At 40.9% G+C, this 27,569-nt stretch overlaps 1 long non-coding RNA gene across 1 annotated transcript in view; it reads right to left on the bottom strand.

Moving 5' to 3' along the window:
* Nucleotides 1-27,569, bottom strand: part of LOC123507766 — a 381,781-nt gene that overhangs the window by 194,524 nt on the left and 159,688 nt on the right. The window lies entirely within an intron of this gene.

Raw genomic sequence — 27,569 nt, 5'->3', positions numbered from 1 at the left:
TTGGTGGAAAAGTTTAAGTATCAATCTGGTGGTGTGTTATGTTCTAGTGAAATTGTTAGTGATATTGAGAAAATTGTAGTGGTGATGGTGGCAGTAATGGTGATGGTAACTATGATGATGATTTTGGTAGTAAACGTAGTCATGGAAATAATAGTGATGGCAGTAGTGGTAGTGGTGATGATCATGGCAGGATTGGAGCTATAGTCTGTCTATTCTAAACTGTCTCATTGGTCTGGGTTTTAATGATGTCCCAGGGAATGCGTGGTTGTCAGATCTTGAGGCAAACCGTGAGCTATCCTTGTAATAAGTGCGTTGATTAATAGAAAACAAATACTATTCACATCAAATCAATTAGTTTATCAATAAGCTGCAAGAAGTTTGAAATCCAGGAGCCATTTTACAATAGACAAACTATAGTAAGTAATCAATTTCAAGCACGAATTTCCCGTAAGTGCTTAGTGAAAATCCCGGTACATTTCCACTGTAAGTTACACCACCCTGGCATTTCCATTACTATCTTACATGAACTGAAATCTATTCCTTATCAATCTTTAACCTCAACTCAACTTCAGATCTCACGGAGCAAAGATTATGAAACGAACGTACCAAGAAGAATAAAGTTTACACTATTGACCGGCATTGAAAGCATAATAAGATGTTCTGGTGTTATCCTAAAAAAAAAAAATCCATTACGAACTGACAAAGAAAAGGGAGCAAAAAAAAAAAAGTGACTTATTCTTGGTTCTTATTTGTTTATAGATCTTGAGACTGTGTGTGTGTGTGTGTGTGTGTGTGTGTGTGTGTGTGTGTGTGTGTGTGTGTGTGTGTGTGTGTGTGTGTGTGTGTGTTGAGAACAGCTGAGACAAAATTGCTGTGGCTTTTACTGCTTCTCGGAATATTGCTGTTTTATTTTTTCTTGCAGCTGCGTCGAGCCGTGTGTGTGTGTGTGTGTGTGTGTGTGTGTGTGTGTGTGTGTGTGTGTGTGTGTGTGTGTGTACATGCGTGTGGATGTGTTTTCTGTAAGGAGAATAGCAGACGCAAGATTTACTTCCTCCCTCTCTCTCTCTCTCTCTCTCTCTCTCTCTCTCTCTTGACTAGTTCTACTTTAAACTTCCTTTCACTCCATCTCTTCATGTCTCGTCGTTATGTAAGTCTTTGTTTTAATCATAAGTCACATTTCCACTAGCCTCAGCCACCACCACCACCACCACCACCACCACCATACACAGCCCACTATCATTACTATCATCCCTCCTTTACCATCTTCACAAAAAATAACTCGTCACTACCACAGTTATTTACCTCAACACTAACCATTACCATCACGACCATTCACCATTCACCATTCACCGCCATCACCAGCAGCAGCACAATAGGCAGCTATCCCCAGACTCCTCCCGCAGCACCGTCAGCAGAGCGTGAGGGGCGGGGTGAGGCAGTAGCGGTAGGAAGGGAACCATTAGATCTTCCTCTCTGTCCTTAGGAAAGTATGTAGGTCACTGAATTTTTCTTTCTCCTTTTCCCTCTACTTCAAATTTTCGCCTTTCTGATATTCTGTATTTTGATTTTTTCCTTTGCTTTCGTTGCCTCACTGTTTTCGTTTTCTTTTCTTTTATGATCTTTCTAGAATTTATATTTAGGTTTATTCAGAACTTACTCTTTTTTACTGGAATTTCTTTTACTTTTCTTGTGTTTTTTTTCAACGTGTTATACTTTTTCTTCTAGTATTGCAATGTATATTAATCAAAATTTGTCATCTTCCAGTACTTCAATCTGAGACATATTGCAGTGCTTTCTTGGTATTACTCTTTGTTATGCTGCTTGATATTCATTACCAGTTTCAAATTCAAGCTTGTATTGGTAACTCGGAAATAAAAATGTTTACGTTGGTTTCGCACGGAAGGCGGCGCTCATTACACGAACAATCAACAGAAGAATACCTACACTGAAAAAAAAAATACGTAGTAGGATTAAGGAATTCAACCAATTTCACACCACGTTTACACCTGAGACCACCACCACCACCACCACCACCATCACCACCATTTCTACCTTAACAATTGTATTAACTGAAATTTCTTGTACTGCAGAAAAAGAAAATTAATGACAAACTGCAAATATTACCACTATTGCAACAACCATTATAACTTCAACAAACACATGAACCAAAACTTTCTAAATGAGTTACCACCACCACAACTACTACCACAATTCCTACCTTCAACAACCAATACCTAACACCACCACCACCACCACCATCAAAACCTACACCATTTCACTCACAAGCACAAGAATCACCATCATTACCACCACCTGTATCCTTTAACCTCCACCACTACCACCACCACCACTAGCATCACATCACCACCACCACCCTCGCGGCCACCAATTACCACCCACCTCAACCACTTGCATTAGCCTCCTTCCGGGCCGCCGCCGCCTCTCTCACCACAATTACCAGACAATTCAGGCCAGTAATGGTGCCCCGGCGCCCGCTAACCCACCGCCACCATCACAAATTCCCGGGTGGGGGACGCTGACTTCGCCCTCCGTCAGGAATGAACTGATGCGAGCTATGAATTCAATCAGGATGGAAAGAGAGAGAGAGAGAGAGAGAGAGAGAGAGAGAGAGAGAGAGAGAGAGAGAGAGAGAGAGAGGATGCCTGACTCTCTCTCTGTCTCTCTCTGTGTCTCTCTCTCTGTACATCTACGAAAATTCTCTATCTATTGATTTCTCTGTCTATGTATTTATCAATCTATCTAACTAACTATCTATCTGTCAATCTATTTGTATGTCAATTTACCTATTCATCGAGCTATCGATAAGTCGTTCAATTTATCTATCTATTCATTCATTATTTGTATATTAAACTAATTTTTATTTGTCTTTCTATCTATCTAGCCATTGAATTTCGTCTCTCTCTCTCTCTCTCTCTCTCTCTCTCTCTCTCTCTCTCTCTCTCTCTCTCTCTCTCTCCCGCCAGCACTATTTGCCATTTTCCCATCAGATTCACAGGATTTCTAGTGATATTTTCCAGGGTTAAGATGGAAATATGCTGCGTTTTGTCGTAATGGTGACAACGCAAGGTAGGAATCTAATAAGACCAGTGAAGATAGAGGAGGAGGAGGAAGAGGAGGAGGAGGAGGAGGAGGAGGAGGAGGAGGAGGAGGAGGAGGAGGAGGAGGAGGAGGAGGAGGAGGAAGAGAAGGAGAAAGAGAAGGAGTTTTTTCTTTCACTGTCCAATTTACGCTTTTTTTGTTTTTATTTGAGACGTGTGTTATGCAAACTTGTGTTTCTTAGTTTGTTCTAAATTGGAATTGTGTGTGTGTGTGTGTGTGTGTGTGTGTGTGTGTGTGTGTGTGTGTGTGTGTGTGTGTGTGTGTGTGTGTGTGTGTGAGTGTGTGTAGTCTGCATATCTAAACAAACCACGGAGTCACACTCAAACACACACACACAGACACACACACATACACACCCACACACACATCCATTAGTAAGAGTAAACAAACTGCACGTCTTACATACAAAAATACGCCATACTTTAACAAATTGCTGCGAAAATTCTTAATAAACAATATAGAACATACTGGAGGTCGACGAGGTCAGGATCACAAGACGGCCTCTCCAGATTCGCTGACAACAAAAACAACCCTTTTGATCTTAAGAATTCCTTGGAACTGAGAGAGAGAGAGAGAGAGAGAGAGAGAGAGAGAGAGAGAGAGAGAGAGAGAGAGAGAGAGAGAGAGAGAGAGAGAGAGAGAGAGAGATTATAAAAGTTGCTTCAGGTCTCGTTTATTAGATCAGTGAAATAAAACGAAGAGAGAGTAGTGAAAGTAAAGTGCAAAAAATCATACTGTTTCTCTTTTTATTAATTTTAGATCATACTTTGAGTAATTGAAGTTTCATTTGATTTTTAGAAATTTAAAAAATGAGTAAAGGAAAAAAAAGAAAAGAGAAAAAAAAAATCAGGTGCAATCCTCTGTTGTTTCGGAAATTCGTAGTATAAATGAAGAAAAAGAAAAAAACACATACACCCTTTCTTAATTCGTTTTACGGGACAAAATTTTGAGTTCCGTTTTCCTTCATTCATTTTTCAAATCATGAGAAAAATAAACACTTCCTGTAATAATTAATGCAAATTTGACACTAAAAACTGAGAAGGTTAAAAGAAGGGCAGAGAGAGAGAGAGAGAGAGAGAGAGAGAGAGAGAGAGAGAGAGAGAGAGAGAGAGAGAGAGAGAGAGAGAGAAATCTAGTGCCTTCTTACTTGTTCTTCCTTTGTGTTAGTTTGTGCATTAGGAGTCAATATCTGCACACGCCTCTGGGACTCATCATCAGGAAAGAGGTTTGCAGGGCCCTGAGTGGATGGCAATTAGAGTGGCGGGTATACTTGGTCTCAATTCAATCTAACTTATTGAAGGAACATGTCCCGTGGCTTTCCTCGAGGTAGGTGAATGCACTCCTCTCTCTCTCTCTCTCTCTCTCTCTCTCACGGCTTTCCACTAAATTTTCATTCACCCAATTTCCTTGTCTTTCTTTTTCATTCAATCTTGTCTTTTATCTTTAAGAGAACTGACTCCCATCTCTCTCTCTTTCTCTCTCTCTCTCTCTCTCTCTCTCTCTCTCTCTCTCTCTCTCTCTCTCTCTCTCTCTCTCTCTCTCTCTCTCTCTCTGGTTCTGAATGGTAGAGAAGAGTAATTAAAAAGAATAAATACAAACTACATACATACACCCACACACACACACACACACACACACACACACACACACACACACACACACACACACACACACACACACACACATACACATACACACACACAAACACAGTTGAAAAGTTACAATAATAACCGAGTCATTAAATTCAAAGGCAAACAGTGTAAAGAAAACGGTGCCTTGTAATAAAGGGATACTGCTCTCTTTTATTTAATTCATTTATTTTTAACCATGAAATTGTTAGTAAATGCAACTATAAATATTAAGTATAATAAATCGAGGAACTATCTCACAATTTTATTTTTTTTTATTCGTGACTGACGCATTGGGCTAAAACAACAACAACAACAAGTACAACAACAACAACAACAAGTACAACAACAACAACAACAATGAAAATATAATAAACAAATTTCCGAGATCAGAATTCAATGTTACATGGAAAGTTTGCTTATACATACTCACAAATCTCCACCCGTTTTTTATTTTCACTTGTTTTTTGTCAGTACAATAGTTTATATGGAAGGTACGATGAAATATTCCCGTACTCGTAACCTTGTTTTGTGCCTGATGGTGATTTAAAATGGATCTACTTGTATCATTCGGTAATCCATCTTACTTATCTAACATTATGCGATCCATTACCCCGTTATTTTTTCTATATTCATCCAATCTTTTCCCTCCCGGACGAGAGATTTATAGCATCACCATCACATGACCGAACAATCTTTTCTTTCCCTTTTTTTCTTTCCTCTCCTTCGTGCCTCACTCGGGGTTCTTTAGGCATACGCTCCAAAGGAAAAAAAAAGAAAAAGAGCCGTGTAGCTCCTATAGGCTTTTTACGTAAATCCTCCTTTTTTTTCCTTTACTTTTTTTTCAGAGGGGGGCGTAAAAGATGCAAATTCACGACCTTGATGGAGGAGGACACGGGGAAGGTTTGTGAATACCATCATAAATCACCACAAGGTCTCAGCGACTCGGCCCGGGGAAGTTGTCACGAGGCGGCAGGGAACAAATACGCGAGTTTCTTGGGAAAAAGAGTGGGGGTGCGGGAAAGGGGTGAGATACGCCCAACGGAGCTGTCAGGGCAAGGCGTGACAGGTCTGGCTGGTAGCGCTGATGGGACAGAGTACGAGGGTTAACAGGAGGTATATAGGAGAAGGAAAAAGTGGAAAGAAGGTAGAGGGAAAGGAAGATGCTGTCAATAGAGACAAAAGGGAGGAGGAGGAGGAGGAGGAGGAGGAGGAGGAGGAGGAGGAGGAGGAGGAGGAGGAGGAGGAGGAGGAGGAGGAGGAGGAGGAGGAGGAAGAATACAGTGTTGAGAGAGGAAGAATATAGAAAAATAAGAGGAGACAAAATGGGAAAAATCACGAGAAAAAGGGAGAGGAAAAGGGAGCAAAGAACGTAAGAAGGTGCAGAAAATCTGTCAATATGTAAAAAGGAAGAGAGGAGGAAGAGTACGAAGGGAACGTAGAAAGAGAGAAAAAAAAATAGTCCATAAGCATTAAGAAGAAAAAATAGGAGAGGGAAAAAGAAAGAAGAAAAGAAAGTAAAAAAGTTGCCAAGAGAAGCTGGAAAGAAGAAAAAGAGAAATAGGAAGGAAAAAAAAGGAGTAAGAAAAGAACATAGAAAGAGAAGATAAGTAGGAGGGAGGGGCGAATTATAGAGGAAAACCCGAGGGAAAGGCAAGTGAAAAGAGATTCTGACAGGTGATAGTGGAGAGGAGAGGAAAAATAGAGAGAGGCGGGAATGGAGAGGCGGGAATAGGTGTGTGGAAGCAAAGGGGATCTACCACTCAGAAAAAAAAATAAAAAAGGGTGTGATCTCTGCGATGTAAAAGCGAAGGAAAGAGGGAAAAAAGGATGAAGAACAGAGGGAAAGGGAGAAACGAGAAAAAAAAGAGAGGAGTAAAAATGACATGCAAAACAAAAGAGGAAAATGAGGAGGAAAGAGGAGGAGGAGGAGGAGGAGGAGGAAAAAAGGGAGAGAAGAAGAAGAAGAAGGAGAAGGAGGAGGAGCAGGAGCAGGAGGAGGAGAAGGAGAAAGAGAAGGAAACGAAGACGGAGAGGATGATATATTTGAGAAGATATGAAAAATGTGAGAGGCAGAAAAAGGGAAACAAGACAGAGACGAAGGAGAGAGAGAGAGAGAGAGAGAGAGAGAGAGAGAGAGAGAGAGAGAGAGAGAGAGAGAGAGAGAGAGAGAGAGAGAGAGAGAGAGAGAGAGAGAGAGAGAGAGAGAGAGAATGGGTAGTGGAGTGAGGAGGAGAGAGGTAAGGAAGAACAAAAAAAAAAAAGAAAAAAGCGGGTCAGTGTCGGGGACGGAAAAAAATAAGACCCTTGGGAATGAAAGAAGGAGAGTTTTGTGAGCGATGTTTTAAGGGAAAGAAGGAGAGAACCTGATGAACGTGGCAGCATAAATACGATACAGAAAATTATGGTGAAGGGAACCTCAACGTAAATAAAATGCTTAAGTGAAAAGAAAAAAACAGCAACAAAATCAACACCACTAAAAAAATAAAACGAAAACTTGTAAATGAGAGAGAGAGAGAGAGAGAGAGAGAGAGAGAGAGAGAGAGAGAGAGAGAGAGAGAGAGAGAGAGAGAGAGAGAGAGAGAGAGAAACAAGGTGAGTCTTAAATCTCCCTTCACAAAGAAAAGAGAAAAAAGAACCAATGGAAATAAAACAAATAGAACATAAAAATCATACTAGTCTAATATCAACGAAATTAAGGAAAGTAAATAAGAAAAGAAAAAAAAACAAACAGACAATGAGAAGTGAAAGAACATGAGAGAATAAATCAGAAAAGAATATAAATAAGGCAAACTTGATAAAAGAGTAAATGAATAAGGTAATCAAGATGGATATGCAAATAAACAGAAATCGAATACACGAAAACAAAGAAAGGAAAAGTAAGAAAATAGAGAAAAAAAATGGCGAATCAAAGCACTGGAGAGAAAAAAAAAAAGAAAAGAGAGAGAGAGAGAGAGAGAAAACAACATAGAAAGGACAAATAAAAGAAAAGAAAAGAAAAAAAAACACAAGGAAACTAATGAACAAAGTAAAAGCTAAAAACATGATAGAGAAAACAAACTCCAACACACACACACACACAAAGCAGAAGACAAGAAAGCGGAAGAGAAAGACGAAAAAGGAAAAATAGAAGAAGCAGGATTATCAACCATATGCAGCTGAGGAGTGGCAGGAGAAAATATTGGGCAGACTTTTCTCGTCTTATCGAAGTTTAGAACCTGAAGCTCATTTCCGACAGGTGAGGAGGAGGAGGAGGAGGAGGAGGAGGAGGAGGAGGAGGAGGAGATAAAGGAAAAAGGAAGAAGGAAAGGAGAAGAAATGTAAAAGCAATAAAAAAAAATATGAGGGAAAACAGCCATAACAAAAAAAATACTTCCTCGATAACATAAAACCAACAACAAAAACAACAACAAAAGGTGAAGAAGGAGGACGAGAATAAAACACCAGAAGGAGGAGGAGGAGGAGGAGGAGGAGGAGGAGGAGGAGGAGGAGGAGGAGGAGGAGGAGGAAGAGGAGGTGGGAAAGAAAGTTGATCTTGAGGGAGTTTCTTTAAGTTCTCATATAAAGTGGCAAGAATGTTTTACAAATATTGGTGAAGAATATACACATGTTTTGAAATGTAGTCAAGATTCTCGATCAATCATCCTTAAGGTCGAGCGAGAGAGAGAGAGAGAGAGAGAGAGAGAGAGAGAGAGAGAGAGAGAGAGAGAGAGAGAGAGAGAGAGAGAGAGAGAGAGAGAGACCCAGACAACCAGAGACAAAGCAGATTGTTGGAAATTAGTTTAAAATATGAGTGGAGTCTTACATTGGAGCCAAATTTGATAAGGAGGAGGAGGAGGAGGAGGAGGAGGAGGAGGAGGAGGAGGAGGAGGAGTAAAAGAAAAAGAAGAAAAAGTAAAAAATGAAAAGAATGAAGAGTGTTATAATAATTTCTCAGCAATTTTCCAAAGCGAAGATCTGTAAGGAGAGAAATTAAACGTGAGGAGGAAAGAAAAGATGAAGAAATAAAAAAAAAAAAATGAATCCAAACTAAATGAAAAGAGAAAAAAAGAAAACGAAGGAAAAATTAAGAATGTATAAAGCGACTAGGTAATGAAGATATAAGAAAAAAAAAGGTGGAAACGTTTCAAAAAGAAATAAATGAAAAGTGAAAAGGATGAACGGCAGAGGAAAGTGAAATTGAAGAAAATGAATGAGTAATGAAGAAATAAAGAAGTAGGAGAGAAAGCTTTAACAAATGAGAGTAAACAAAAAAAAAGGAAGAAAAGAATGAAGAATGAATAGAGAATTTAGATATGGGCGGATGAATGGATGAATGGATATGGATGGATAGAAGAAAGGAAAGGAACGATCAAATGGAATAAAAAGAATAGATGGGAGAAAAAAAAAGACTGACACGTGGAAAGGTAAATGACCAAATAAACGAGAAAATTAATCAATAAAAGAATGAAGAAAAGAAGGAAGGAAGGAAATAAAGGAAGAAAACGACACAACATTAAGGAAGGAAAAGAAGACAAAATACGTGACTTTAGGAGCGAATGAGAGACGAACGAAGGAAGGACGAAAGGAAAAGAGGAGAGGAACGACATGGTGGAAGGAACAGGAGGAGGAAAAGAGGCAGACCAAATGGGCAACTTGGGAAGGCGGCGGCGTGACAGGGATTAGGTAACGAGGGTTCTGTGACAGGTGGGCGTGAGTGGCCTGCAGAGGAGCAACGAGACAACACACACCTTCTGGGGACGTCGAGGGACAAACCTTATTAGCATTTTGAGACAGGGAAGGGGACGGCAAAGGGGGTTGTATTTTCAGGAGTGTCTTGCAGTACCTACGAATTTTTCAAGGTGTATGTGTGTGTGTGTGTGTGTGTGTGTGTGTGTGTGTGTGTGTGTGTGTGTGTGTGTGTGTGTGTGTGTGTGTGTGTAGTGTGTAAGTAAGTAAGTAAGTAAAGGTTTATTGCCCATTAGCATAAATACATTTGAGAAAGACATGTTTACAAACGAAAAGAAAAATGGCAGAGACTGTCAAGCAGAAGCTTCCCGACAGTCACATTTATGTACATAACTATGATTATTGTTTACACCAACACCAATTGGCAATATTTTAGGTAAATTGCCTAAAGAATCATTTAGGTAACTAGAATAGTAATAATAGCAACCATATCTAATAATGTGTGTGTGTGTGTGTGTGTGTGTGTGTGTGTGTGTGTGTGTGTGTGTGTGTGTGTGTGTGTGTGTGTGTGTGTGTGTGTGTGTGTGTGTGTGTGTGTTTGAATTCGGGTATCACATGTTATTTCGATCTGTATCTTCTTGTACAGTTTGTGTCCATGTACGTTCATGCATGCTCTTAAAAAGGGAAGGAAGGAATTAAAACAAGAACACAATGGGAATAAGGAAATAGAGAGTAAATAGTTAAAAAAGCCAAGGAAATGAAAGGCAGGTATTGTTCTTATGATCTTAACCTCTTCAGTACTGGAAAGCATATTTTACCATGAGTTTGGGTATGACCATTTTATTACTTTGGAAAGCGTCTATAGAGTCAGAAAACTAATAGCCAAAGTCTTCACTATCTTAATTTCCACATAAGTTTCTGAAGCTGCATAAAAAAAAAAAAAATAAAAATAAAAAATAGTAAGCGGAACGAATATGGAAACGCGTCATGGTACTCAAGGGGTTAATACTTATAATTGTTTACGGTGAGTCCTTATTTACATCTATTTGTTACAATGGAGCAAAGTGGTGTCTTGGCAAGGCGTGGACACGTTACATTGATGTAGCGACAAGGATCCTTCGCATGCATGGGGGAAAATTCACTAGAGAGAAAATCAACTCATCTCCTTTAACCCCTTCAGTACCATGACGTGTTTTCATATTCATTCTAGTTACTATTTGGCGTTTTTACACAGCTTCAGAAACTTATGTGAGGGATTAAAATGGTGAAGACTGGGCCATTAATCGTTTGACCTCCATAAACCCTTCGTAATTCAAATAAAATCGTCTAATAGTACCCCAAAAATCGAAGTAAAAATGTATCTCAGTAGTAAAGGGGTTAAAAGTAGTCCTGGTGAGACTCTTAGGCGTTTAAGAAGAAAGGCCTTAAGGTCATGTCGTTTCTCGAGCTGTGTAGTTATGTAGGGATTATGGTCTGTATCCTTAAACGTTCTGACGCCTTACGAGCACTTTCACTACTTTCTACACGCTGTAAAGGAAGATATTGGTGTTTTTAGCGGGGTTTGTATTGTTGTAGCTACACTTTAACAAGAATTCTGCACCAGTAGGAGAGAAAGACGCACGTGAGAACCCGACTAATCATCTATGTGTCTTGGGAGGAGTCCTTATTGGAGCACAAAGCGTTGAAGAATACGAGCTCATGTGTTGTGGGTAGGAGTTCATTGGTGTGCTCGTGGGAGGCCGCCTATAGAACATTAGTCTGGGAGGATCGTCACGCGGAGAGCTAGGCGAGAACTGAGCATCCCTTTGAAAAGTTTTGAGTTTTGATACTTGAAAGTTCACTCGCGCCAAACACAAGATGACAGGCTATGTTTTGTATTGCATGAGTGTTTTAGTTACAACAAAGATTTCCAGTCTTGTTCACGTTATCTTTTCTTGTCTTTGTTTAACCGAAAAGTGGCGACGAGTTGTTCTGGAACGAAGTATTAATTTTTATTTCACTCCAGTTACGCTGAATAATACAAATTTACTTTTCTTTCCTATATTAAGTAGAGCAAGTAACGTTTTTTCTTTCTTTCATGACACGCGAATATCTCTCTCTCTCTCTCTCTCTCTCTCTCTCTCTCTCTCTCTCTCTCTCTCTCTCTCTCACCCTCCTTTTCAAACTTTTCCCTTCCCTCTTCTGGATTGACACACGCCTACGGACGCACATCTCTCTCTCTCTCTCTCTCTCTCTCTCTCTCTCTCTCTCTCTCTCTCTCTCTCTCTCTCTCTTAATCTAGTGCGAGGGAGTAATGAGCCTATTCTTAGCTGGGCCTTGGGCATTTTCTTCTTACTTGTCTTGTTTACTCAGCTGTTGATAGTGTGTTTTTCTTATCCACATTTGTTTCATCTTGCTTCTTGTTTGTAATTCTTCTTGTGTGCACTTCTCAAATGATGGTAAATGTCCTTGTATAAATGATGAATGTTGTTAAAAGGAGTAGCTATTGTGTTGACTACTATGTGAGGGAGGTTCTGGGTGTACAAAAGAACATAAGAAAATTAGGGAAGCTGCAAGAGGTTGTCAGGTTAAGCCTACACGTGGCAGTCCCTGTATGAGAAAGGCAACTTAACCCCTTCAGTACTGAGACACATTTTTTACCTTGAATTTTGGGTATGGTTAGACTATTTTATTCACATGGAGGTCAGAAGATTAATAACTAGTCTTCACTATTTTAATCCCAACATGAGTTTTTGAAGCTGTATAAAATCATCAAATAGTAACCAGAATGAATATGGAAACACATCACGGTACTGAAGGGGTTAATTCCATCTATCATCCTCAGCTATACATTTATCTGATCTTTTGAAACTATTTAAAAGAAAACATTGAGGTGATATGTATTGCAATAGTAGTGTACAATGTGGGTATAACAGCAGTGACTTGTAAAACGTGGCTAGTGTTTGGATACTACTTGAGAAGAAAACGTGTGTGTGCAAAAATGTATGAAGTGAATTAGCTGTGAATACTGGTTGGTGTTACAATTGCGTAAAAAATCCTGGTAAAAATGGCGTTGTGTTTCGCATCCAAGGTGAAAATGTTAGGAGTTGGTGCCATGTAGAAAAAAACGGAGATATTCTGTGCTGTGTGTCGAAAGAAAGGTATCCTGAGGTGTCCTAGAGTGCCACGTATAGGACACTGGGGACCTCTGGGTGGGATGCTATCGCACTCCTACTCCCATTCAAGCCCTCCCTTTTTTTCACTCTCATTCACTTCTCCCTCTACCTCTTCCTTCTAACTTTCTCTCCTTCCATCCCTTAACCTTTCCAGCCTGCCAGCATCACTCCCTCGCCTCCTAATCTCCCTCAGGTTTTCTTCTTTCTTTTTTCCTCCTCCCTCCTTCCCTCCCTCCCCTCCATCCGTCCCTCCACGTCTCCTACTCGAACACAACCCGTGGCCGCCGTCTTCACCTGCTTAAAAGGAAGAGTCTCTCCTCTTTAAACCACGTGTGCTCTGCAGCTCTGGCCACACACTCGGATTTTCACCCTTACGATATCAGCCTCAGTTGCTTTCTGCTCACAACTGATACGACCGCAAAACATTCAATATAAAATCATTACTGTGACTTAAAGACTACTCTCTCTCTCTCTCTCTCTCTCTCTCTCTGTGTGTGTGTGTGTGTGTGTGTGTGTGTGTGTGTGTGTGTGTGTGTGAATTACTGTTCGTGTTAACCTGACGGAACAGCAACGCTCTCTTTTCTCATCACACATTCCTCCTATTTTTTTTGTTAGTGGTATGAAAGCTAACTTTTTTATTTAATTCTATTCTAGTATTATAAGGAATATTTCTACATGACAAGAAAATAAGTAGATAAATCTCAGTAAGTAAACATCTCAAAGAACAGAGGAAGAAGAAGAAGAAGAAGAAGAAGAAGAAAAAAAAAGAGGAGGAGAAGGAGGAGGAGGAGGAATATAAAAGAGATGATGGAGAGGAAAAAACCCCAGAAAAGTAGAATTAAAAGAACAAAAATAACAAGGATAACATAAAGAACAAAACTGGAAGGAACAGGACAAGGAGAACAGATCACCCAGACACTGACTACTAGAGATAAACACCACGACCATCACTGATTCAGGTTCCACAAACTTTCCTTCCCTTCCTCATCCCTTCATTTCCTCCCCTTCACAATATATTAAGTCCTCTAGCTCCTTCCCTTCACCTTTCTATCCCTCCTTCTCTTTACATCCATTACTCTCTATTCCCTTCCTCCTCCTACTTTTTATCTCTCTTCTCTCACTCTCTCTCATCTCACGCACACTCGCTGTTTTGTATTCCTCGTGTCTTCTCGTAACTTCCCACCAAAGGACGGCGCCTCCTCGTGTCTCCAGCGTGCTAACCTCACATTCCTTCTTGTCTCCCTTCATTCCCTTTATCATCATACTTTTGGCACCTTTCCTCGTCTCCCATACCGCCTTCTTTTCTAACTTTTCCCTTCCCTCTTCTTCTGGACTGACACACGCCTACGAACGTACATTTTCTCTCTCTCTCTCTCTCTCTCTCTCTCTCTCTCTCTCTCTCTCTCTCTGGCAGTTTTCCGGTGGGAGAGGAAACGCTTTCTTTTCGTAATTTCACTTGGATTTTTTTATTTTATTTTTCTAGTGGTGTATTAATTCAATTCCCCCCTCCACTCTCTCTCTCTCTCTCTCTCTGTGTGTGTGTGTGTGTGTGTGTGTGTGTGTGTGTGTGTGTGTGTGTGTGTGTGTGTGTGTGATGGAGTGACGTGCACAAGTTGAATTATACACCAGCAGGAGAGGACATTTGGATTCCAGAGGTGTGTTGCTGGAAATTATATTTAGGTCAGCAGGTGAGGGAATGGACAAGGCGCGTCCCTGCGAATCCTGATGGTTGCTTTATGGCTTTGGGAAACGTAACTTTCTTTCCTCGTATTTTTAGTGCTTGTTTTCCTTACATTTCAGTGATATATTGCGGTGAGGTATGAATCATGATTTTGTTGATTTTTGTCACGTGTTTTGGTGTAGTAATCTTTCCATCCACCACTACTCTTCTCCTTATCGCCTGCAGTTTTCCTATATAAAGTTTTATTTTTATTTTGTACAGGAGTAATTTAGCCTACAAGGTATTTACGAGTACACTGCTTATTTCAAAGACCTAAAACGCTTTTCCCAATTTTTAAGTTTCCTGTATGTAACTTTATTTACTTCTAATGATAAACCAATTATTTTGAGGACGTAAAACAAAACATTGAAATGTTACTCCTTTTCTTTTCGTTTCCCGATTTCGCTCAGGAATCGGATCGAGACAAACGCGGCTGACAAGGTACTTTATGTGCTACCAACTGACCTCAGCGTCCGAAACGTTCCCTGAATCCCAAAGAAAGAAAGTTGTAAGGCGAGGCGAAGCGAGGGTACGGGGGTGTGTTTAGCTTGGAATGTGATGGTTTAAGTTTTCATTGTGCAGTGAGAGAGAGAGAGAGAGAGAGAGAGAGAGAGAGAGAGAGAGAGAGAGAGAGAGAGAGAGAGAGAGAGAGAGAGAGAGAGAGAGAGAGAGAGAGAGAGAGAGAGAGAGAGAGAGAGAGAGAGAGAGAGAACGCCAGCTGTCACACACACACACACACACACACACACACACACACACACACACACACACACACACACACACACACACAAACACGAGACCCTCTTAAGGAAAAGTGGACCTCTTTAACACGAATACCTTTTGATCCAACACCATTGAGAGCCATTATGGGTGATTTGTTCATTACTGAGCCACCATTAAGTGTCCGGGGGAGCGAGGATCCTCTCTCACTCCCTTGGAAGTTTACGATCACTCCAAAGGCCGCCGGTGTGTAAGGGTGGATGCAACGAGCCATTTGCCGAGATGAAGAGACTCCGGCCTTAATAGATGAAACACACACGTGGATCTTCAAGGCCTTCACTAAAATACATTCTCTCAGGACCGTCTTTGATTTGTGATTATTTCCCACTCGTGATTGAAGATGCGTGGGATTGAGGACACGATGTGGATTTCCCTGATCAGTCCACCCTTTCCACACTCAGGAAGACTACGGCACTTGTTGCTTAATGTTGGTTTACTAGTCTTCGCCGTCTGATAAAAGTACATTTAAAGATTTCTACTTCCTGCCAGTGGTGTAACGATTATCATATTTGATTTCCACCAGACTGTTCTATTTTGTTTAAGCAGACTTAGAAAAAACTGATTTAGTCGTTTGTATGATCTTGATCAGTAAAGAGCATCGGTTTGTTTGTTATAAAAGTTAACGTGATATACTAAGTGTTTTGTTATGTTATATGTGAAATTCCCCGTGCGTGTATTAAAGAGAAGACAACGCGAGGAAATCATTAACTCAGGTAAAAAGTACCAAGGGGAGGAAAAATAAAGTTATGTAACTATAACTCATAGCTATACCGAGAAAATTAACTTAAAAAGAAATACTATGAATAAGAAAAAAAAAGTTACGAAACTATAACTTTTCATACCTAACATTTATGCTCTGCAATACAGTAAAACAAAGTCAAGTAAAGTGGTGCAACACAAGCACACATTTGGTATTTAAAAAGCTAAATAGAAAGTGCCGATTCAATTCTCTCTCTCTCTCTCTCTCTCTCCCAGAATGTCATCAACCAGGAGATGGACGAGGCGTGGGGCGGCCAACGCAGCACACACACAGTTTAATCAACGTTCGTCAAATCGCACGTCAAGGGAGGCGAGGCTTTGCTCCCTCGCCTTCCACGCACCATGAGTCGCTAAGAGGGACACGTAGGAGCTCCAGTCACGCATCGACTCACTCCATAAGTTCCTGGCCCAGAGTCTTAATGAGGAGTCGCCTTCGGGTTTCATGGGCCTCCTGAAAACGGGTATCTCATCTCTGCCGGGCACCTGAGAGGAGGAGAACGCTAAGGAGGCTCTAGAGAGGGAAAACTTGGCTCGTCCCGTAATTGGATAAAGGAATCTTATGCTAATGTAATAGCTTTTCTAAACACTACACGGTGGACCTCGGGACACTAGGGTGGAATTAAGAAAATGTCAGAGAGAGAGAGAGAGAGAGAGAGAGAGAGAGAGAGAGAGAGAGAGAGAGAGAGAGAGAGAGAGAGAGAGAGAGAGAGAGAGAGTGTTCCTGCCTAATACCTCCCCCCAAATCTTAAATTATACGTTTCTAATGCAATGGTAACTTTCGATGGGAAATTCTCAACAAAATCATTTATTACCACTTTACAACTAACTAATGTGTAAAATTCCTTATCCTACAATACTACTAAGATTCAATGCGTCTCTCTCTCTCTCTCTCAAAAGAAAAATGAAAAAAATAGTAAAACGAGACCTAGATTTCTTTACATTTCACGCTATAGATTCAACCAGAAAGGAGGTGAGTTTCTGCTCCAAGGCGCCTCCAAGACAGGTCGCCAGGTGAGGTAACCCAATTTAGCTGCCTTACTGAACACTGACTAACAACACTTCATATCTTGTGTGTGTCCTAGATGAAGGTAATACGATGTAAGGCTGGAAGTGTGACGGTTCATGCTATACTGTATAGTTAGTGAGCGTGTGTGCTCATGCTCTCTCTATGCGCCATATTCAGAAACGCTTCCCTCTCTCACCGCGATCATTTTGAAGACCACAGAGACGATTAGCCGAGTTCTAAAGAATATTTGTCCTGTTGGTAATGCAGAAAACTTGCTAACATGTCACTAGAATTACAGAAAAATCCTTAAAACATGTGTCACTTCAACTAGAGCCATTTGAAAAGAGTGAAAGTGCAGAGCGGAAGTGTTTCAAAATATGGGCCGATCTCTCTCTCTCTCTCTCTCTCTCTCTCTCTCTCTGTCTCACACACAATTCTATGTTATGAAATGAAACAAAACAATGAACAATATTTATAACTATAAGCAAGTAGAAGGGTGTGTGTGTGTGTCTGTGTGTGTGTGTGTGTGTGTGTGTGTGTGTAATTCACCTCGGTCGCCTGCTGATCACCCAGCCAGTCTTCCCCATTACGGAGCGAGTTCAGAGCTCATAGACCGATCTTCAGGTAGGACTGAGACCACAACACACTCCACACACCGGGAAAGCGAGGCCACAACCCCTCGAGTTACATCCCGTACCTATTTACTGCCAGGTGAACAGGGGCTACACATTAAGAGGCTTGCCCATTTGCCTCGCCGCCTCCGGGACTCGAACCCGGACCCTCTCGAGTGTGAGTCTAGCGTGCTAACCACTACACTACGCGATGTGTGTGTGTGTGTGTGTGTGTGTGTGTGTGTGTGTGAGAGAGAGAGAGAGAGAGAGAGAATGTGTGTGTGCTTATCAAGTACACACGCACACATAGTACGAGCGCGCGCGCGCGCACACACACACACACACACACACACACACACACACACACACACACACACACACACACGGCAAATTGAACTAAGCTGTGCCTTGCTCCCTTGTTTTCGCCTTAATGAACGAGAAACCGGCCTGGCAAGTGAGGCGGCGAAGGGCGATGTATTAACCTTTGTTTGTAATGTACAACGTCCTTCGGGCCCACGCTGATTGAAAGCCGGACTGCAGCATATTGGCAATTGGGCACAGATCGTTTATTCAAGTCCTCTCTGTGTTTGTGTGTGTGTGTGTGTGTGTGTGTGTGTGTGTGTGTGTGTGTGTGTGTGTGTGTGTGTGTGTGTGTGTGTGTGTGTGTGTGTGTGTGTGTGTGTGTGTGTGTGTGTGTGTGTTTTAAGTGTACACGTCCTCTCCACAAATCTGCTTTTATCTAAGTTTGAAAGTCGTGAGTGTTTGTTGTGTTTGGCGGGAACATGTACTGTCCTATTTCCATATACATTCACCCAACATAATTCAAAATCTTGTGTTAACTAATTGCAGTGTACACAGATATGTTCGGACCGTCCTCTCCACGTATCTACTTTCATCTAAGTATGAGAGTCGTGAATGCCTGTTGTATTTGACGAGAACATATGCACCAATTAAACTCAACTCTGCTCTTGTAGTCACATAAGGCGAGGCGAGGCGAGGCAGGTGGCAGCGGTGATGGAATGGCGGAGTGTGGTCTAGTGTGGCATGGCGTCCCTGCTGCGGTTATGTTCACACGGTCACCATGTCCTTCGAGATCCTTTTACAATCATGTTCCACTACGAGGTCTTTATCGATAATAGAAACAATCTTTACAACACGCTTCCTTCCTTAATAAGCGAACCGTGACACCACAAAGGCCACTGGGGCTCCTTAGGGCGAGTTCCTTCAGTCCCTGGACTTGTAAAACTGCCATGTCCGTAAAGGGAAAAGTGAATATGGATCGAAAAACGACTATCGCGATGCCTGGTAGAGGACGTGTTGAGTCTCCGCTTCTACGAGGTTCTTGAGGCTCCTGGATACATACAATACAAATATGCTGCATAATTTCTGGGATGTCAATAACAGAGGCTCTACGAAGCGGGGCCCTCTCGGAACACTGGCCACGCCTCTAACAGACTTCCCTCGCAGCAGGAAACCTTTACGAAGAAAATTCTTTCGGTAAACTCGCTGACACACAAAAGAAAGAGAGAGAGAAAAAAAAGAAAGGGACGCTTAGGAAGATACACGTAAATATAGTCAGTCAGTCGCGTGTAGAAAAGTACGTAGAGTCATATCCCACAAGAAAGTGAATAATGCTTTGAATGTTGTGGCTATTCTCGTGTTTCCGTGTGGAGTGCGCAATCTGTGGCATTATCAAGGGACAGCAGCCTAACAAAACACAGCACAGCACAGCACAGCACAACACAACACAACACAATACAACACAGCACAGCACAACACAACACAGCACAGCACACTACCACCTTTTCACTCGAGTGCAATCATATCGAAGGTGAAAGAAAACAACAACAACGATATGAGTGAAACTGACAGTTATATTATTTTCTTATTTTCTCTTGGTCTAGAATTTTGAAGCATGAGGAAAGAGGACTATACAAACAGAGGCATAGAAGCACAAAGACAGGAGGACACAATCAACCTGAACACAATGCACGGCGGAGCGGACGCAGGCACACAGAGGCTCTTGACACACTGACATCGTAACACACTGACAAATCTCGAGCAACAAGTGGTGGGCGAGCATCACGTTTCCCAGTGTAGTGAATACCAGCACGCGGGGGATTATAGTGGTGAAGTTTTTAATCGAAGCAGATAAAAGTGACTATAAATGTGAGTAGATAAACAAGCATCATTTCCATTCATAATATTTGACATGACCAGAGCTAAATGCAGTACTCACTTCACACATGAATACTTTCCGATTAAAACAAGTGAAGGTCAGATGCAGTGTTACATTATGCACTGTATGGGTAGACACTATGTGCTCTCGTGACTAGTGGAAAGAGAAAATATTGCTTCACTATTTCTATTCTTTGCCTTTTATGTCCTCTCTCTCTCTCTCTCTCTCTCTCTCTCTCTCTCTCTCTCTCTCTCTCTCTCTCTCTCTCTCTCTCTCTCTCTATCTATCTATCTATCTATCTATCTACTCACATCTATTTATTTACTCGTATCTATGTATTTACTCGTATCTACTTATCTAGTCGTATCGATCTATCTGTCTATCAGTTTATCTATCTATCTCGCGGGCACTAGTGAGTATATATGCATCTGCAGCTCTTGTGTTTTCTATGCATCAAGGGCCTGCAATGTTTAAACGAATAAACATGTGTTTATCCGAATAGCCCGACAGGACCACTCCAATATCTCCCCAGACAAACGCACTTCTGGTTTACATTAGAATTCCCAATCAAGTAATCACATATATACACAACAAGAGCACACTTACCAACAAGACGAGCAAACTTAAGTCTTTCCATCCCAAAAATAGATCAAACATATTTTTCTTCGGGTTTTTGTCTCAGGAGAATCAAGGAGGATCAATCTATTAATGATAAACATATCTTTCTTTTTAACTTTGCTATATACAATCCTCAAGAACTGCAATAAACAAAAACACAGTAAAAAAAAAAAAACACATGAGAAAGCTTTAATATTTTAATGTAACAAAAAACACATTTCTTTCTCTCCAGGTTTTCCCTCTAAAGAAAAACTGAGGAATTATCCAATGATAGTAATTTTCTTATCAATTTCGCCACATAACAAACGCAACATAATTAATTCAGAAAGTAACAATAAAACGAAACACAAGTACAAATATCACCCCAAGAAATCCTCAAAAACAACATTTGAAGAACAATAAAAGCACATTTAAAAATACACATTGCCAGCAACACATTCTTTCATCCCAAGAGACACCGAATATCTTTCCACATGAACAGAAAATAGGTGAAAAAAAAAAACGCATTTCTCTACTAACCACTCGATGAAATCCTCCAAAACCCGGATATACACAACAAATAACCACATCAACACACACACAGCTAAATTTAACTCCTAACCCACGAGACACGCAATACCTCTACACCTGAGCACCTCCAGCTTATGAAACTTGCCTAACCCCGCACTCCTCGCCGCCCGGTCGGTCATCCATCTCACACAAGGTATTGACTTGAGGCACGAAAGCGTCGGGTTAGCTTCATATCCTTGGACGGCCGACACGGGGCGTTTGTCAGTGCGTGGCGTTAGGTTAACAAAGGACTCACCTGGTTGCTACGAGGCAAGGAAGGGAAGGTGTGACAAGCGGTGTTTAAGGCAATATTTTCTGAAGCCTCTTTGTCAGAACTAGTACCAATGACAAAGGTGAGAGTTTGTGGAGTTTAGGAACGAAAGAGACACGGTGCGAGACCCACAGGGAGTGCAAGAGGGGAGGGAAGTAAGACACCAAAGAAAAACGTGAAGAGGGGAAAGGGAAGGCACGAAGAGCCAAACGAGGGAGAAACTATGAGGCACGAATAGGTATAGAAAAGAAGTACAAGACAAAATCTGACGTTCTTTGTTATTTCTCTTAATTTCCTGGAATCTCTAAGGTGAATTTTTTCCTAGTATTAGGAGAGGAAAGGTAAAAGTTGCCCTCACATGATTAATAAAAAGGTGCGTGATTAAATATTTAGTAGACGAGGAAGAGGAGGAGGAGGAGGAGGAGGAGGAGAGGAGGAGGAGGAGGAGGAGGAGGAGGAGGAGGAGGAGGAGGAGGAGGAGGAGGAGGAGGAGGAGGAGGAGGAGGAGGAGGAGGAGGAGGAGGAGGAGGAGGAGGAGGAGGAGAGGAGGAGGAGGAGGAGGAGGAGAAGGAGAGGGGGGGAGGTGGAGAAGGAGTAGGAAGACGAGAAGGAGAAGAAAACAATAACAAGAAGAAAGACAAGGACGAGGACGAGGGCGAGGAAGAAGAAGAAAAGGAAGAAGAAAGGAGAAGGCATACGCTCACGATGTAAGAGGAGATTTATTTATATCAGGAACCAATACCTGAACAATGAAGAATAAAGAAGAGAAGAGTTATTTCCCTTAAGATTTACGATCCTATTCTCTCACCCACACAATCTCGTTTCCATTCCTTTTCCATCTGAGACAATCAGGGAAGCGGGGCAGGATGAAGGACCAACAATAATAGTAATAAAAATAATGATAATGGGAGCAACAAAAGGAGGAAGAGTGAGGCGTGAGGAAGACCTGGAGACGAGGCAGGTGTTCGAGATTGTGAGGAATGACGCAGAGGAATGTTGTATGTCTGGGCACCTCAACGCCATCTCGCGAAATGAATTTGCTGAGGAATGTCATCAACCTAAGTGGTGAGAGCGAGAGAGAGAGAGAGAGAGAGAGAGAGAGAGAGAGAGAGAGAGAGAGAGAGAGAGAGAGAGAGAGATGGTAAAAAAAAAAACAGCAAGCGTAAGAATTATTACCGGCAAGTCTTTAGGTCATGTCAACACTGGGAAAGAAAGCAAGAATAACAGCACATTTGTATGATTGCATCCCAGGAACACACTGTGACACTTTTACTAGCATGTATTAAACGTTTTTCTCTGATAATGACGGTGGTGATCATGGTAGTAGCATTAGCAATAGTAGTAGTGGTAGTAGTAGTAGTAATAGTAGCAGTAACGCTTGTAGCAGTAGTAGTAGTAGTAGTAGTAGTAGTAGTAGTAGTAGTAGTAGTAGAAGAAGAAGAAGAAGAAGAAGAAGAAGAATAATAAGAATAATAAGAAGAAGAAGAAGAAGAAGAAGAAGAAGAAGAAGAAGAAGAAGAAGAAGAAGAAGAAGAAGAAAAAGAAGAAGTAGTAATTGCAGTAGTAGTAGTAGTAGTAGTAGTAGTAGTAGTAGTAGTAGTAGTAGTAGTAGTAGTAGTAGTAGTAGTAGTAGTAGGAACAGTAGTAGAGGTAAAAAAAAAACGCATAGTGTGTCGATTACATGCAAAACTTTATATAAATACAACCAATCAAGTAAAGCAGAAAAAAATGTGTGATAAGAAAAACTATCCCTAGAATACTTTTCTACATAGTCGTGTCAGAATTAAAAAAAAAAGAAATTGAGGGGAAAGACAGATAGCGTGAAGAAGGGAATGCATAAATCTAAGGATGATGATGTCAGTTGGTAAGCTTCAAGTGTCCAAACAGCATCTTATGTGGATTAGCTGAGTTTTCATGCAGTCTTCATGTTTTCTTACCTTCTTAAACCATTGCATAACAAAGTGAATGAAACAGTTTACAGCTAACCATTTCCGTAGACACACTAACCATGACTAATATTTGCCTCAACTGACACACACACACACACACACACACACACACACACACACACACACTAATACTGAAAAGAATAGGAAGTGAAAAATAGCAAGGACGAAAATATTACAGTACATACGTACATTCACTGTCCTTTATGTCATTTTAATATGTACTGTGTAGAGGAGGATTTGAAACTCCTTTTTGTAAAACACATAACACAGCTTTACGTAGACTGGCAACACTGAGTACTTTGAACCTCATGACACGTAAAAATAAAATTAAAAAAATAGAGGTTCGCAAGTAGTTTTTAATCTCTCTCTCTCTCTCTCTCTCTCTCTCTCTCTCTCTCTAGACAATTAAAATCTGCGTACTTTGAAACTTCTGAGTCTTGTGGGATTCAAATATAAATACTTAAAATAATCTCTCTCTCTCTCTCTCTCTCTCTCTCTCTCTCTCTCTCTCTCTCTCTCTCTCTCTCTCTCTCTCCACTTCGCGTCTTGCACACAAACTGCAATATATGATGAAAGTTTAGCAGCATTATTAGCACAACAAGAGCGTTGCGTGTGGCCTCCTTGAGTTGCAGAGCGCGTCACAGAGGTAATTAGTGAGAGGAGTAATGGGTAGGAAAAGAGAGGAGGAGGAGGAGGAGGAGGAGGAGGAGGAGGAGGAAAGCAAGGAAAGGAAGGATGGAGAAAGGAAGGAAGTATTTATTCATCCATCCCTTTGTTTTCACGAGTTTAGGAAGAGAGGAAAGAAAACAAATCATTTCTATCGTCTATCAAGTTGCTTCTCCTTACACGGTCTTTATGAGAGTTTAGGGAAGAGATGGTTTTAGGCGTGCTTCGTTTAAGAGGGATGAAGAAAGTCGTTGTGGAGGAGGAGGAGGAGGAGGAGGAGGAGGAGGAGGAGGAGGAGGAGGAAAGATGATACAAGATTCCCACGTCTGCTAATGAATGTTGTAGCTTACATGTTATTTAGCTCAGATGTTTTTTATTTTATGTTGTTGCCATTCTTATAGTTGGTAGTGTTATTTTGGGTTATCATTACTGTTATGTCATTATATCATATTCACATTGCCATCATTATTATTATTAATATACCATACTACTACTACTACTACTACTATTACTACTACTACTTTTCCGTCAGAACCACTATAACTAACACCGATGGCAAGAAAAGAACATTACCATCAACACTATGTCGTTACAAGCAACCGGTGATATTGTTGTTGCTTCACTGCAAATGCCACTATCAGCATCACCACCACTACCACCGCCACCAACACCACCACCACCCCCGCAAGATAACCATACCACTGCCTCGAACACCCACACCATCAGCGAACCAATGTTATATTCTGTAAAACAATTTGACGTTGAGTTTGGTCAGCGCTGGACCCACGAATGCAGCCAAAATAAAGAAAAAAAAAAAATGTGATGGTCTTTATTTTCTCTCTGTATTTTTTTTTCACTAACCCGGAAGCAACAAGTTTGATCCAAATGCAAAAAAAGAAAAAAAGATAACAAAATATGGAGTATTGAAACATGAGAGAGAGAGAGAGAGAGAGAGAGAGAGAGAGAGAGAGAGAGAGTGAGTGAGTGAGTGAGTGAGTGAGTGAGTGAGTGAGTGAGTGAGTGAGTGAGTGAGTGAGTGAGTGAGTGAGTGAGTGAGTGAGTGAGTGACTCATTCCATCAGAGATATTAAATTTCAAACCTTAACAGAGAATAAAATAAAAAATAAACATAAACCTTTGAAAAACATAAAACACACACACACACACTCTCTCTCTCTCTCTCTCTCTCTCTCTTCTCTCTCTCTCTTAATGTAACTCACTCAATCTGCAACACATTCGAGCATAAAAGGGAAGGGTATTTTACCTTCACTACACTGCATGGGAGAGATCAGAGTGGGATGAGCGCCTTGACGGATGACGGCGGGGTGTGTCAGCTGATGGGGAGGGAAGTGGAGGGATGCTGAGGGGAAGTGGATGGGATGTGGAGGGAGAGATAGTGGGAGTTACGGATGCTGGTGGTATATAGGACAGTAAAGAAGATGATGGTGAGGCATGGTGGTTGTAAGTGGTGGTAGTGGTGGTGATGGTCGTGGTGGTGATGGTGGTGGTGTAGGATAAAGAGGAGTGTCGTGGTTAGTGGAGCTGTGAAGGGGGTGTAGTGAGCGTAGTGTGACCTGGGTGAAAAATAAAGATGATTGGTGATATTTTGAGAGACAAAAGAAAAAAGAGAAAAGGGAGAGAATGTGCTCACTGCCTGAGAGGATTATATACGTAGGAATGTGCAAGGGTTAGTGGGTTAGGGAGGAAGGGATATGGTCGGCTGTTGCAGCTGAGCCATACTGAACTGGGATAAAAAAAAAATGACAGAGAATGCTGTTACTTTGAGCTACACTACAGAACAGAAAGAAAACCGCTTTATGGGTGTACTTTTGAATATTTGTCAGGAAGAAATAGTCCTAAAAAAGTAAATAAAAAAAATGAATTAGAATAATATAGGCGAAAGACACGAACTTACAAAATACAAAGACAAAAGTATTTAATGGATGTATTTCCTATCTTTGTTAGTGAGAATACTATAAAAGATAAGTTGAAAAATCAAATATAATAACATGAAAAAAATAAAGAAAATGACGTATAGTGAAACTCAACTCCGAATTATCCGAGACATCAAAAACACCTGGAAAAATAATCGAATTAACATGTTGTAGGTGTGTGTGTGTGTGTGTGTGTGTGTGTGTGTGTGTGTGTGTGTGTGTGTGTGTGTGTGAGCGTTAGTGTGACGAACAACACTTTTTCCTTTTCCTCAATTTTCTTTCTGGTTTTCTCTGCATTTCTGTAAACTATTTTTCATCTCTCTCTCTCTCTCTCTCTCTCTCTCTCTCTCTCTCTCTCTCTCTCTCTCTCTCTCTCTCTCTCTCTCTCTCTCTTTTCACTCACCCAAAGCTACAAGAGACTCACAAAAAAATCCAATATTAAAGAATACCAACACATGTAAACTGACACGGTATGCTAAAACGAACACCTGAGCAAATGTGTGTGTGTGTGTGTGTGTGTGTGTGTGTGTGTGTGTGTGTGTGTGTGTGTGTGTGTGTGTGTGTGTGTTGGTCTTGACGTATGTTTGCATGAACTCAGGAAACTCATAATGAATGTTATTATCGTGCTTCATTACTCAGCCAGGAATAGATGGCTTGCACAGACGAGCCCCCGACAGATAGACAGAATAACAGACAGATAAATAGAACCAGCCAAGTATTCAGCCAGACGGACACACACAGACGCAGAGAGAGACACGTACGAATTAACAAACAGACATGTACATAAATCATTTTACGAGAAATATAAATCAAGTGATGGTGAGGATGATGCTGTAAAATTAACGCTTGTCTTTGGTTAGTAATACAAAATATGATCATAAGCGAAAGGAAAAGCGTCATTGTTCTGATATTTTGCATTTTCTGCTCCCAAAAGAGAAAATACATAGGAGAGAATGTGTAACCGAACGAACTCAAACGAAAAAAAGAAACACAGATGGGAAATAAAACTTACGTGTGTGCTATTTTTCAGTTTTTATACGAAAAAAAGCAAAAAAAAAAAAAAAAAATCACCAAAACTAGAGAGGGGAAAAAAGAACACACACACACACACACACACACACACACACACACACACACACACACACACACACACACACAAATACACAAACACACACAAAATACAGATAAATACATACAGGAGCAAAAACAAACTCTGAAATCTAAAAATATTCCTACAAGTTTCGAGACGCCAAGACAAGCGATAATACAATTCATAAATACGAAACTAACTTAAAACCTCAGAAAGTGATCACAGAAGGAATGAATGAAGGAAGGAAGAGAGGCAGACTTGACTTTGGCGCTTCTCAGTCTGGCGTGGAGTGAGAAGCAGTGTGAGTGAGGAGGAGCCTTAGACGTGGCGCTGAAGGTCATTTGTAAAGATTCCATGTCTAAGAAGGAGAGGAAGGAGGAGGAATAGGGGCAGGGATGGTGGTGGTAGTGGTGGTGGAAGAGGTTATGATGATGATAACCCAGAGGAAGAGAATAGCGATGCACGTGAAAGGGAAGGAATATAAAGAAGGCAAAACACAAAGAAGGAAAAATATGACTCTCAAGATACGGTTGTGATGTAAATGAGGAGGAGGAGGAGGAAGAGGAAGAAAATTCACAATCGAATGCAACATGGTAAAAATTACGAAAAAGAGAATATATATATATATATATATATATATATATATATATATATATATATATATATATATATATATATATATATATATAGTAAAAAGAGAAAACAGAAAAAACACCACAAAATAAAAATTTACAAACTCTCTCTCTCTCTCTCTCTCTCTCTAAGCAACACTCTCCTTCCAACCCAAGCAGCAACACGGTCCTTACACAAGCACAACACCTTTGATGCTTTGATAGTGTTTCCTGAGCCTCGAGTGACGCGACCTGC

This window comes from Portunus trituberculatus, chromosome 23, assembly GCF_017591435.1.
Source record: "Portunus trituberculatus isolate SZX2019 chromosome 23, ASM1759143v1, whole genome shotgun sequence".
NCBI classification, from domain to species: Eukaryota; Metazoa; Arthropoda; class Malacostraca; order Decapoda; family Portunidae; genus Portunus; species Portunus trituberculatus.
Note: the sequence above shows the minus strand (reverse complement) of the source record. Positions and strands in the feature narration are given on the sequence as shown.